This window comes from Lathyrus oleraceus, chromosome 5, assembly GCF_024323335.1.
Source record: "Lathyrus oleraceus cultivar Zhongwan6 chromosome 5, CAAS_Psat_ZW6_1.0, whole genome shotgun sequence".
Taxonomy (NCBI): domain Eukaryota; kingdom Viridiplantae; phylum Streptophyta; class Magnoliopsida; order Fabales; family Fabaceae; genus Lathyrus; species Lathyrus oleraceus.
The window spans coordinates 199,934,813-199,947,481 of record NC_066583.1 but is presented as its reverse complement, the minus strand read 5'-3'; the positions used below and the strand labels follow the sequence as shown (position 1 = coordinate 199,947,481).

The 12,669-nt window shown below is 35.9% G+C and overlaps 1 non-coding gene and 1 pseudogene across 1 annotated transcript; both read left to right on the top strand.

Moving 5' to 3' along the window:
* The first annotated feature begins 9,595 nt into the window (after positions 1 to 9,595).
* Positions 9,596 to 9,756, top strand: LOC127090037 (U1 spliceosomal RNA). The gene has a single exon (XR_007791575.1). It is a non-coding gene; the product is annotated as a U1 spliceosomal RNA (small nuclear RNA).
* A 462-nt stretch (positions 9,757 to 10,218) lies between these two features.
* On the top strand, positions 10,219 to 10,363 carry LOC127090038 (uncharacterized; annotated as a pseudogene).
* The last annotated feature ends 2,306 nt before the right edge of the window (positions 10,364 to 12,669 follow it).

Below are 12,669 nucleotides of genomic sequence, written 5' to 3'. Positions count from 1 at the left end.
CTTGAAGTGGATAGAGCTAAGGTTGAAGTGATAGAAAAATTACCTCCTCCGGTGAATGTGAAGGGCATCCGTAGCTTTTTGGGGCACGTCGGGTTCTATCGGCGCTTTATCAAGGACTTCTCAAAGGTGGCTAAGCCTTTGAGCAATTTGCTCGCTAAGGACCAGGTATTTCTCTTGACCGATGATTGTTTGCAAGCTTTCGAAACTTTAAAAGAAAAATTGGTTACCGCTCCAATAATAGTCGCTCCCAATTGGAATGAAAATTTTGAACTAATGTGTGATGCGAGCGACTACGCAGTTGGAGCGGTACTTAGCCAAAGAAAAGATAAAAATTTTCATGCGATACATTATGCAAGTAAGGTTCTTAACGAGGCTCAAATAAACTATGCCACCACGGAGAAAGAACTACTTGCAATAGTGTACGCGCTTGAAAAGTTTAGATCTTATCTTATAGGGTCTAAAGTCGTAGTGTATACCGACCACACGGCGATTAAATATCTGCTCACCAAACCGGATTCGAAGCAAAGGCTCATCCGTTGGATCCTCTTGTTACAAGAATTTGATATGGAAATCAAAGACAAGAAGGGGTCGGAAAATTTGGTGGCGGATCATTTATCCCGCTTAGTGAATGTGGAGGTTACAGCGTCTGAGAAGGAAATCCGGGAAGAATTTCCTGATGAAAAACTGTTTAAAGTTCAAGTTAGGCCGTGGTTTGCAGACTTTGCGAACCACAAGGCGAGTGGTTTTGTGCCTCCCGACCTAACTTCGAACCAAAAAAGGAAGTTTTTGTCGGATGCCAGGTATTATGTTTGGGATGACCCGTACTTGTTTAAGTTGGGTAGTGATAACCTATTAAGGAGATGCGTTACTGGCGATGAAGCGCAGAGCATCCTTTGGCATTGTCGCAACTCGCCTTACGGCGGGCATTATAATGGGGTGAGAACGGCCACTAAAATCCTCCAATCGGGATTTTATTGGCCCACTATTTTCAAAGACGCACACACCCATGCGCAAAGTTGTGATAGTTGCCAAAGAAGCGGTGGAATTGGTAAGAGAGATGAGATACCTCTCCAAAATATCCAAGAAGTCGAAGTATTCGATTCTTGGGGCATCGATTTTGTAGGACCATTCCCACCCTCTTATGGGAACGAGTATATGCTTGTCGCAGTAGACTACGTTTCTAAGTGGGTTGAGGCGATTGCCTCACCTCGGGCGGACGCGAAAACGGTGATAAATTTTTTGAAGAAAAACATATTTTCACGTTTCGGAACCCCCCGAGTGTTGATAAGTGACGGAGGGTCACACTTTTGTAATGCACCGTTGGAAAACATTTTAAAACATTACGGTGTATCACATAGGGTGACAACTCCGTATCACCCGCAGGCTAATGGGCAAGCGGAGGTCTCTAATCGAGAGATTAAGAGAATTCTCGAAAAAACTGTGTCTAATTCAAAAAAGGAGTGGTCCCAAAAATTGGATGAGGCGTTATGGGCATACCGTACCGCCTTTAAAGCTCCAATTGGCCTAACTCCCTTTCAATTGGTGTTTGGTAAAACTTGCCATTTGCCGGTTGAATTGGAGCACAAAGCCTTGTGGGCCCTGAAATATTTAAATTTTGAAAATGAGTTGGCCGGTGACAAAAGGAAGGTGCAACTACTTGAGTTGGAAGAGATGCGCAATGCCGCATATCACTCAAGTTGGTTGTACAAAGAAAAGGCAAAAAAGTACCACGACAAGAAGCTCCGAAGCAAAGAATTTGTGCCCGGACAATTGGTCCTATTGTTCAACTCCAGGTTGAAATTGTTTCCCGGGAAGTTGAAATCAAAATGGTCCGGGCCATTTCGGGTGAAAGAGGTGAAGGAGTACGGGGCTATTGTCATTGAAGACATGGACAAGAAAGATAGTTGGACCGTGAATGGCCAAAGATTGAAAGTTTATCTCGGCGGTCATGTGGATCGCGAGAGCTGTGCAATTCCGTTGGATGCTCCTCTGTGAGCATCACACCGTCGAGCTTAGCCGACGTTAAACAAGCGCTTGTTGGGAGGCACCCCAACATTGTAAGTATTTACTGCTTTTTCTGTGTGTTGTGATGGGATTCGAAGTGCTAACACCTAGCTGAATGAACCTGATCTGCTGCCTTTGAAAAGGCAATTGCTGTCATGCTCGCTTGCTGCTCGCTAGGCGAGGCAGTAGCGAGCTGATTCGCTAGCTGCTCGCTAGGCGAAGCAGCAGCGAGCGCTGCATGACAGCACTTATTAAAATCTCAGCAGGGCACTCATTTTGGCCCAAACACAACTTTTCTGTTTTTCAACTCTGCTGAGGAAAATTTTCACCGAGCACTCTCTACACTCTCTCATTTTCATCTCTCTCACTAACACTCTATCCCTACTTGGAAGATTGCAAACCCTACTCCACTTCACATTTCAATCAATCCGTGTAACTAAGGTTTGCCCTACTACATTTTTTGTATGTTTGAACTCTGTTATTTCCGATTTGGATGTCAATTAGGATGAGTTGTGGTATGGGAAACTTTAGGTTTTGCATGTGGAACTTTAGGTTTGCATGTGGAATTTTAGGTTTGCATGTAGGATTTTAGGTTTTGCAATTAGGGATTTTAGGTTTTGCATGTAAATGTGTAATCCCCAATAGCATAGAACGTTCGTTTAATTGATAAATCATGAGGTTCTGAAAGTGAAACCATTAGAATGTGGGATTTGGGAAAGATTCTCTGAAAATACTGCAGAACCCAAAAACCCGTAAGGTTCGCTAGCACTCGCTAGGCGAACCAGGGGCGAGCGTTCGCTGCCACTTCGCTAGGCGAAGCAGCAGCGAGCATGACAATTCTTTACATTTTGGTTTTGCTGTCTAATCTGTTTGGTGTGTGTTGTTTCCTTTTATATTTTGCAGATGGAATCAAGGTCTGGAAATCCAAAGAAGAGGAAGGGAGGAAACACTTCCCGTTCTGTACCTATCCAGTTTGATACCGATAAGTTTGTCGGCCCGAAGCAGGCCGCCAGGTACCTTGCTTTGGAGAAACGGAAAATTCTTCCAGAGAAGCGATTCCTCATCAACCCCGAAGGCACAAACAGAGCATTTGCCGGGTTGATTGACACTATGAAGTGGGATCGGTTAATTTCCCCACTTGAGCATTATGACATAACAACGGTGCGTGAGTTTTATGTAAACACACTGCCTGATGACGACGAGCCCTTTACTTGGATATCCAGGGTGGCCGGCCGTCCAGTTGCATTTGATAGGGATGCCATTAACCGAGTCCTTGGTGAGCCGCTCCAGCTGGGAGCTGAGGAGAGAGACACATACCACACTGATTTACGGCTTCACCGGGATGTTGAAGCCATTTCTGCCGCCCTGCTATTAAGAGGGAAATCTGTTGAGCCGAACCCATCTGGGGTTCCCATGAGGTATCATAGGGAGGACATGACTCCCTTGGCTCAACTGATTCTACTGATGGTGCTGACCAACATCCAGCCAAAGTCCCACACGTCTACAGTGCCGATCCCAGTGGCACATTTGGTTCACAGTATCCTCTCCAACGTCCAGATCGATGTGGCGAGGATCATCGCTAATGAGCTTAAGTCCGTGATCGAAAGCGGGCTAAAGTCGGGGGCTCGTGTGAATTGTCCCCTAGCTTTCCCGTGCTTGATCATGAGTTTGTGCATTCAGGCAAAGGTGAAACTACCGTCTCGGGGTCAGGTAAGGATCCCGCCACCTATCGATGACCGGTATGTGGCCAAATATTGCAGGGCCAAGAATGCCAGAGGCAGTGCAGCTGCAGAGAGTACCCGGGCTTCTGATGGTCCTGGTACTTCTACTCCTGGACCAGATCCCTACCTGCAAGCTATATGTGATTACAGTTTTGAATGGATGGCTGCCACCCAGCGTGCCATGATAGATATGCACGACTCTATGCAGCGGTTACAGCTGCAGGGAAGTGGTGCTCATGCCTTGATTACGCGTGAGCAGTTTCTGCTTAACGCCAACTGGCCTGTGGACAGGCCTGTGTATGGTGAGGGGGCGGGCGCTGGTGCGTCTTCAGGTGCTGCAGCTGATGATGATGATGATAATGATGATGAGGCTACCGGTTCTGAGGCCGGTAGCGAGGAGGATTCTGAGCCCTTAGAGGGTTAAGTTTTTGTATTTTTCATTTTTATGTTTATTTCTATTGTATTTTCGTATTCTGTATTTTGACTTTGGTTTTGTACTGTTGGGGTGTTTTGTCCCCCATGAACAATTTAAATTTTCAGTAATGTTATTTATTTATGTTTTTAATTTTGTTTGTTTAATAAATTTTTGGTTGGTTAAGTGGCAAACCTTCTAGATTGGTTGCTCCTCAAAGAAGTACCCAATGAAGGTGCATCCGAGCTTGGATGGCAATGATAAGAATAAACAAGTGAATGAGGCTAAGGTACATGGTTACCTTCGGCTAGAATGTTAGAATGCATTAGGAACTTTACTCTTTTTGGTAAATTGAATATTGTCTTTTTGCAACATAATTGAATGAATGTTTCATCTAGAACTTAAAACCACAAATTGTGAGGAAACCTCCATTGTACACTTAAATGCTGGATTCTAATAAGTTTTGTTGATTCATTTGATTCATGCTTTGTCTTTTATTATTGTGAATATGTGGAAGCAATTAGAAATGATCAAGGCACTTGTTTTTTATCGAGCACAACTACATCCAAAAACAACTTACCTGTGAGCAGAGAGAGTATTTGTTAACCCCTTTGAGCTTAAACAGTTGAATCTCAGCTTGAAATAAAGCGAGATTTCAAAAATCTTTTTTTTACAACCCGGAAAATCTTGATTATTGTTCTTTTGCCGTAAAAAGTAAGAGCATTCACTTAGGGTGAGTAAGCAATAAGTTGGGGAGAATCGGTAAGTACCACAACTCTTGAAAAAAAATGAAAACCCAAGCAAGCATTGAAAATAAAAATATAGAAAAGAAACATCTGTTTTGTAAATATGATGTGAAAGAAAAGAACAAAAATAGAAAGAATGAAAATGAATGCTTGCTTGGAAGAAAAATAGTGAAAAATAAAAATTGAGTTGTGAAATAAGAGTTGTGAAGGTTTCAAATAAGAAACAAATGGAACGAAGTCGAGATGTGTGAATATGTGTACAGTGAATGTCTCTTTTGCATCGGCAATTTCGTTTTCAATGGCCTTAGAAATGACCCTTGTTTGTTAACCTGACCAAGCTTCAACCGAAAAGCCCTTCGTGATCTTCGTGCTTCCACATTACCATTTATAATTGTTAGACATTGTATGAATCAAATTGATTTCTTCATTATTTGTTAGAGAGTGAGATTATTCCCGCGGTTGCAAACGCGTAAATTCTTCATTCCTTATTCGAAGAGGAGAGATAGGGTGATTCATTCAGAATAATATTGTTGTAGATAGATAAATATTTCGCATAGCTATTAAGTTTTAGTTCTTATGTATTATTTTGTTCGAACCGTTGGAAACTTGTATATGCTGATTCGCTTGTGTTTGAGCCGTTTTATCCAACTTCGGAGAAACCTTTTTCTTAAAGCAAATCCTCTTGTCCTTCAAGGGGCATACTTTGCTTGAGGACAAGCAAGAATCTAGTTGGGGAGAGTTGTTAGATGCCCAAAAGTGCTTATTTGAGCTATCATATATGGGCATCTTTCACTCTATTTCCTTGCTAAAATGTCGAAACCACCTTTGTTTTAGATGAAATGCAATACATTGATAAACGATCTTGGTACCTTTGATTTGTGTGTTATTGTGCAGGAAGAAGGCATGAAATAATTGAAAACGAAGACACAAGAAAGTTGGCAAAGGAACCAAAGAGAACTTGCATTCATCAGCCTGCTCGCTAGGCGAGGTCTGTGGCGAAGCACTCGCTAGGCGAGAGGTTCCAGCGAAATGCTCCAGGATTTTACAGTGGCAAACATGACCAAACTCGCTAGGCGAGCTTCCAGCGAACGCTTCCAGACTTGGTGAAAAGCGCAACCAGCACTCACTCGCTAGGCGAGGCTCTAGCGAGTTCCCAGCGAGCATTCCAGTAGCCAAACCTCTCAACCTCGCTGGAGCGAGGGTTGAAGCGTGCCCTTCGCTAGGCGAAGGTTTTGTTCGCTAGGCGAACATGACAGTCTGAGATAGGCTGTTTCTCTGGGCGCAAGTGCCTCTGGTGCCTCAATTAGACCCTCGCTAGGCGAGCCATTCTGCTCGCCTAGCGAGCATGACAACCCAGTACAACTCTATAAGTAGCAAGTGCCACTTTTGAGAGCCATACCTAGTTTTACTTCATTTTTCCATACTTTGTACTTTTTCCAGATTTTTACAGCATTGTTCTTAGAAGCTTTTGTGCCCTAAATTTCATTTCTCTTCATCTCTTAACCATCTTTTACAAAAAGAAGGTGGATTCCCATCCAATCTCGATTATTCGACTCGGATGTTGATCAACCTTCTTCCGAAACTTGCCGACCAAGCTACCATGAAAATGAGTAGCTAAGTCCTCCATTTGTCAAGGTTAGATGTAGACGATCATTAGCTTTGTGTGTAAATGTAAGGATCTTCATGTGTAAACTCTTTAATGGTGAATATATGATGAAAACTTTGTTCTTATTCAAAACTCTTTGTGTTGGTTTATGATCAAGAGATGTTTACCAACTCTTAACCTAGGTTTTCATCCAATCTTGTTTGTTAGCTAGAGATAGTAATGAATGATTTTGTTCACCATAAGGTTGAACCAAAAAGTTGTCATTTTGATAGGTTGTGTTAGAGATAAACAATCGATCAAAATGGGAAAACTCATAATGTGTGTTCGAGAGAAACACATTGGGAGGACTTTGTGAAATAATTTATCATCTAAAGGAGTTTATAATATTATTGACCGAACAAATACATGCAAAGTGATCGTTGAACCCTAACTTTGGCAATATTTCTCAAATATTCAAACCATAACTTTTACCGCATTGTATTACCTTTTTATGCAAGATAACGTGACAAACACCAAAACCCTATTGTTACTTAAGCTAAGATTAATACAACCATCGAACGGCGGTGATATCTTACAATCCCTGTGGATACGATAACAAAAACCCGACACTTAAAATTACAACTAACACCCACCCATTCTCTGTGATGTTCTCCAGTCCTACCTTCAGTTAGCTTAAAACAAGCGTCCATCTTTCAGAAAAGGATTTTGGATATCAGCAATAATGGTTAAGGAACCCATTGAGAGTTTGGAGCGATAGTCACTCATATTCTACTTTTGTTGGCAGTCACAGAGATTTGCTTTTGCTGAGGATTTTGATATTGATCATCTAATTATTTTGTTTTGTTTACCCTTATTTTTGCCTGGGCTAATCCTTTGGGTCTGCAGCCCACCGGGATAGACTAACTTTTGCCTAAGTCAAACTTGTTCTCAAGCTTTTGACTTAGCGGGCTTTTTATTTACTTTTGCTTTTTTTCATTTCATCTTTTTTTTATTTTTTGAGCAAATCATGTGACCTCTGCTTTCTCGATTTATTGCAAGGTTTGTGGCTATCTCACTCCTTTTGTTGATAAGGGATAACCATTCTAAGTTGGCGATTCCATCCTCTTGAGAGGGATATGATATGATTGATCACTTGACGAGATACTCTCCTTTTGAAATTTGAATGCAAGTTCAAACTAACTGAAGACTACCCTGCCTCTGGTTAACCATGAGGGTTTTATGTGTAAAGAAGGAAACTCCTACTACAAGGCCCAAAAGGGTTAACTAAGTATTATCTTCCTTATATCTCTGGTATTTAGGGATTTAAACAATGTCTTACATCATCAACACGATCTTATTCAAAAGCATACAGACAATGATCTTGCGTACTTTTAATTGTCTCATTCTCTTTTGATTTTGTTTGAAAAATGATATGATAAAATATGAGTGAACACGAATGGATTTAAGCAAAACATGCACGTTTATATCATTATTATTATCATCTGAAAACCAGAAAAAATTTACAAATGAACAACAATTAACAAACAAGAGAAAATTACAAATGAGAGATGATTTAATCAATATGATATTGCTAGCCTTGATACTCCTCTGAAGAAGCAACTGAATCTGAGCAATCTTCACCACTAATTGTATTTGTTATCTGTCCACAATGATTTGACAACGAGTTAGTTATGACATTGGGTCCTGCCTCAGAGAATGACAAGACCTTATAATCAATCAACTCTTGTACTCTTGATTGGAGAGACCAACAATCTTCGGTAGAATGGCCTATATGCCCGACATGGTAGGCGCACGAAGCATTAGGCTTATGCTTTGCATGATACAAGGACGTAGCAGGCGGAACCTCCTTTGGCACAATTGGCCCTTGCTGAATAAGACATGGGAGTAATTTGAGCATATGACACAAGGATCGGGTCACGATGATGACGCTTTCTATCAAACTGTTTGTGCTGACCTTGACTCTGGTTTCTGTTATCTTGCTGATTCTAAGAAACTGGAGCTTGTGGAGGCTGCTGATATTGAGCAGTGGCAATATACAGATAAGGATAGTATGGAACAGGAAGCTTGAGGATAGACATTTGCTATCACAACACTTGCATCCGCCTCTTTCTTCTTAGCAAAACCTTGTGATAGCAAATGTTTACATCAATAACATTTCTTTTTCATTTGTTTATATCAATAACATTTCTTTTTCATTTGTAGACTCCTTGTTCTATATCAACTAACTTTCTTTCAAAATGTAAACATAATACATTTCTAACGGATCCTTTCACATATTGTATATACCATTTGCGATTGTTGTGCATACTGGTTGTTTCGTTCTTTAAGATTTTTTTGTCTTCAAAGGTAAAGTTTATGATTTCAATGTTATTGATTTGAGAAATTTCTACAATTTAGTGATTTCAATACATCATTGCTATAAAATTTGTGGCCCTATTTTTCATTTTCTTCTGTGTTCAGATTTCATTCTCAAATATTCCTTGCCTCCTCCTTCACTGTTTCGACTTCCTTCATTTGCCCCCAGTTAATTTACAATTTTTCTTTATAATCCTACCAATCAATTTGTTCAATTTTTATATCTGAATTGAATTGAATTTGTTTGAAGGTTGATAGTTTATGTTTTTATGATGTAGATCGAATGGTATCTTTTAAAATTCGGTGTGGTATATAAGGCAACAAGAAGGTTGTTCCTTACGAGGATAATGTGTTTTTCTAGGAAAAACCCATCATTTTATTGTTTGGAATGTAAAGGTGCAAAAATATAGTTGTTTGATATGATGGGGTCAGTTCGTTTTAACTTTAAAAAAATAGATTTTTTCTTTATATTTTTTAAAATGGATTTTATAAAAATGTTTTTCAAAATATTATAAGTTTTTCTAAATTTATCTACTTTTAATATATAAAAGTTAATTACCACCATAATTACTTAATTACCCTAACTACAATCCATAATATAGCTAATTTCATGTTCCTATAAGTAATTTCGTACTAAACTCTATTTAAAGAAGGTGAATCCCACATCGAAAGTTGAATCCCACATCGAAAGAAGGTGAAAGGTATTGAGATAAGAAAGACTATTAAAGAACTTGAATACCATCCTTGCAACATACTTACCTAGATGGGGTCGATGGTTGATCATGAAGGACCATGGCCTAGGAGAGTGATCTCCATTGCACTTAGGAGGGGTGTTATCCTAAGGTCTACCCAAGTGGTGGAACCTACATCATAATTTGTTGCAGTGGGGGCCTGCGTTCGCGCGGCCCTCTCTTATTCTAATATCAAATTTTGAGGAATAATTTCTCCTTATATAATTTTATAAATTGTAAATTTTTAGCTCATATAAATTTATAAATTGTAAATTTTTAGCTCTTTGAATCCTGAAGCTTTTACACATCACAATCATGTGATGAAGATAACAAGAATGACCAAGAGCATTACGTATTTATAACCAAAGAGAATTCTTCTATGACCATGATCTTTATCATAAATATTTTTATCAATCTACTTTTCTACTTTTAATATATAAAAGTTAATTACCACTATAATTACTTAATTACCCTAACTACAATCCATAATACAACTAATTTCATGTTCCTATAAGTAATTTCGTACTAAACTCCATTTAAAGAAGGTGAATCCCACATCGAAAGTTGAATCCCACATCGAAAGAAGGTGAAAGGTATTGAGATAAGAAAGACTATTAAAGAACTTGAATACCATCCTTGCAACATACTTACCTAGATGAGGTCGATGGTTGATCATGAAGGACCATGGCCTAGGAGAGTGATCTCCATTGCACTTAGGAGGGGTGTTATCCTAAGGTCTACCCAAGTGGTGGAACCTACATCATAATTTGTTGCAGAGGGGGCCTGCGTTATAATTTTATAAATTGTAAATTTTTAGCTTTTTGAATCCCGAAGCTTTTACACATCATAATCATATATATAAACAAAAAAATAATATTTTAATTTTTTAAAAATAAATTATTGCACTTGCGCGACCCGTGCGAACGCACGGATCCTTTACTAGTTTTTTATAAATTAAAAGATTGAATTGTTAATTCTATAACATAAATATACATTATCGAAGATCAAAATATAGTCAAAATCACAAATTTTTCAAAAAGTTGTATCTTAATAAAAATTAAGTGATTTTTTGAAAATTTGATATCCAAAAAAGTTTTGATAAAATAATAAAATACTTAAAATAACATTTTAAGAATAACTATTCAAACCAAATTTTCATTTGAAATTTTTATGAAAAACTTTGTAAATTTTTTTTACATTAAAATATATAATATTATAAAAATTATTTAAAAAAAAAGACAAAATATACGTGCCGATCATCGGATTGAATGGTTTGGGTATTTTAATATGATTGATGAAACTTGCAATGTTTTTGATATGATATGTAACTATAAAGATTACTTTCAAATTTTATTACATTGTGCCATCAATAAACAGAGAGTTTGGAATTGTGTCATCTATAAACCAATAGTTTGACATAAAAGTTGTTATTAAATTATTATTACCCTATAACTGAATTTCTATCCTTTCATCAATGTAGCGTTCTTATTTCTATCTTCTTTTCATCACTGTGATAAGACCTGAATATAATAAGTGTTTTTGATTTCCTTTATTTTAGTTTTTGTAATAATTTTTTCTCCCTACATGTGAAGAGTAATGAAGATGGTGGTGAGAAATATATTTGAAAACATCAATTTTTTTTATATTTGTATGTTCTAAAGCAATGATAATAAAAACATTAATTATATTATATTAACTTTAAATATAGTGTATCACTTTCTATTCTATCAATTATCAAATATATTTATCTTACTTTTTTTCATTAACCTGTATAACAAAAAAATATATTAGTTACACATGCCACGTCTTATTCAAAATGCGAGTAATAAAAAAATAGAAAAGTTTAAATAATAAATAATAAATATAAAATAATTTAATTGTGAATTGAAAAAATAAAAAGATATTTATTATAAAAAATGATATAATTAATGGAAAATCATCTATGATATTATGATATGATATGGAAAACCATCCAAACTTAAATTGGCTTAACTCTTTCTAATAAAAAATCATTTTGCTTCTATAAATATTGATTCAATCAATTAAGTATGATTTTAAATCTAATAAATAACAAAAAAAAATTCTCATTTAACGACAATTTTTCTAACTGTTGTTTTATGTTATAAGTAAATGATATTAAAATTTTAATTTATAAAAAATATTAGTATTTTTTAAATCATAAAATGGTAGCATTTATATTTGATGAAAAATCATCTATAATATTACGATATGATACAATATAATTTAATTGGATTAACTTTTTCTAATAAAAATTATTATGATTTTAAATCCAATAAATAACAGCAAAAAATATCATTTAAAGATACTTTTTTTTCATTTTAACTGTTGTCTTATATAATAAATAAATGATATTAAAATTTTAATTTATAAAAAATATTATTATTTTTTAAATCATAAAATGTTAGGATAATACTAGCTCCGTTTTTTATTATAAGTCGTTTTAGTTTAAATTTTGTCAACAATTTTTATATGAATCAATGCTGATATATCATCTCAATACTATCTATTACTAATTTATTAGGAATTTTTATTTTCTATAATCAATTTTTAAATTATTGACCCAACGGTCTCTTCTACGATTTTGTTGAAAATAATATTTTTTATATATTTTTTAATTATTGAATTCATATACTTATTAACAAAAAAAATTATACCTTATTCAATTTTTAAAAATATTTGACACTTCATATATTATTTCTAAAAATCATATTTATGAATGATAGTAAAGTATTAATCATATAAAAATTTACATACATGAATGAAATATAAAATCTTAATGACATGAAAATATTTAAAACAACTTTTTATAAAAAAAATATAAATATAAATTTTAATAAAAAAACACGAGACAATTATGATTGATGAATAGACAACTTTTTATAAAAAAACACAATTTTTTATTATTTTTAAATTTAAAATATAACAAAGTAATATGAATTAATGTTCAAATTTATCAAGTTCAATTATAATTACTCATTTGTTCTAACTCTTCAATTTTTTTCCTTAGTTTGGAACAAAATATAAATATTATATAGGATAAACATTTAAGTATTTTTAATCAATTAGTAATTTA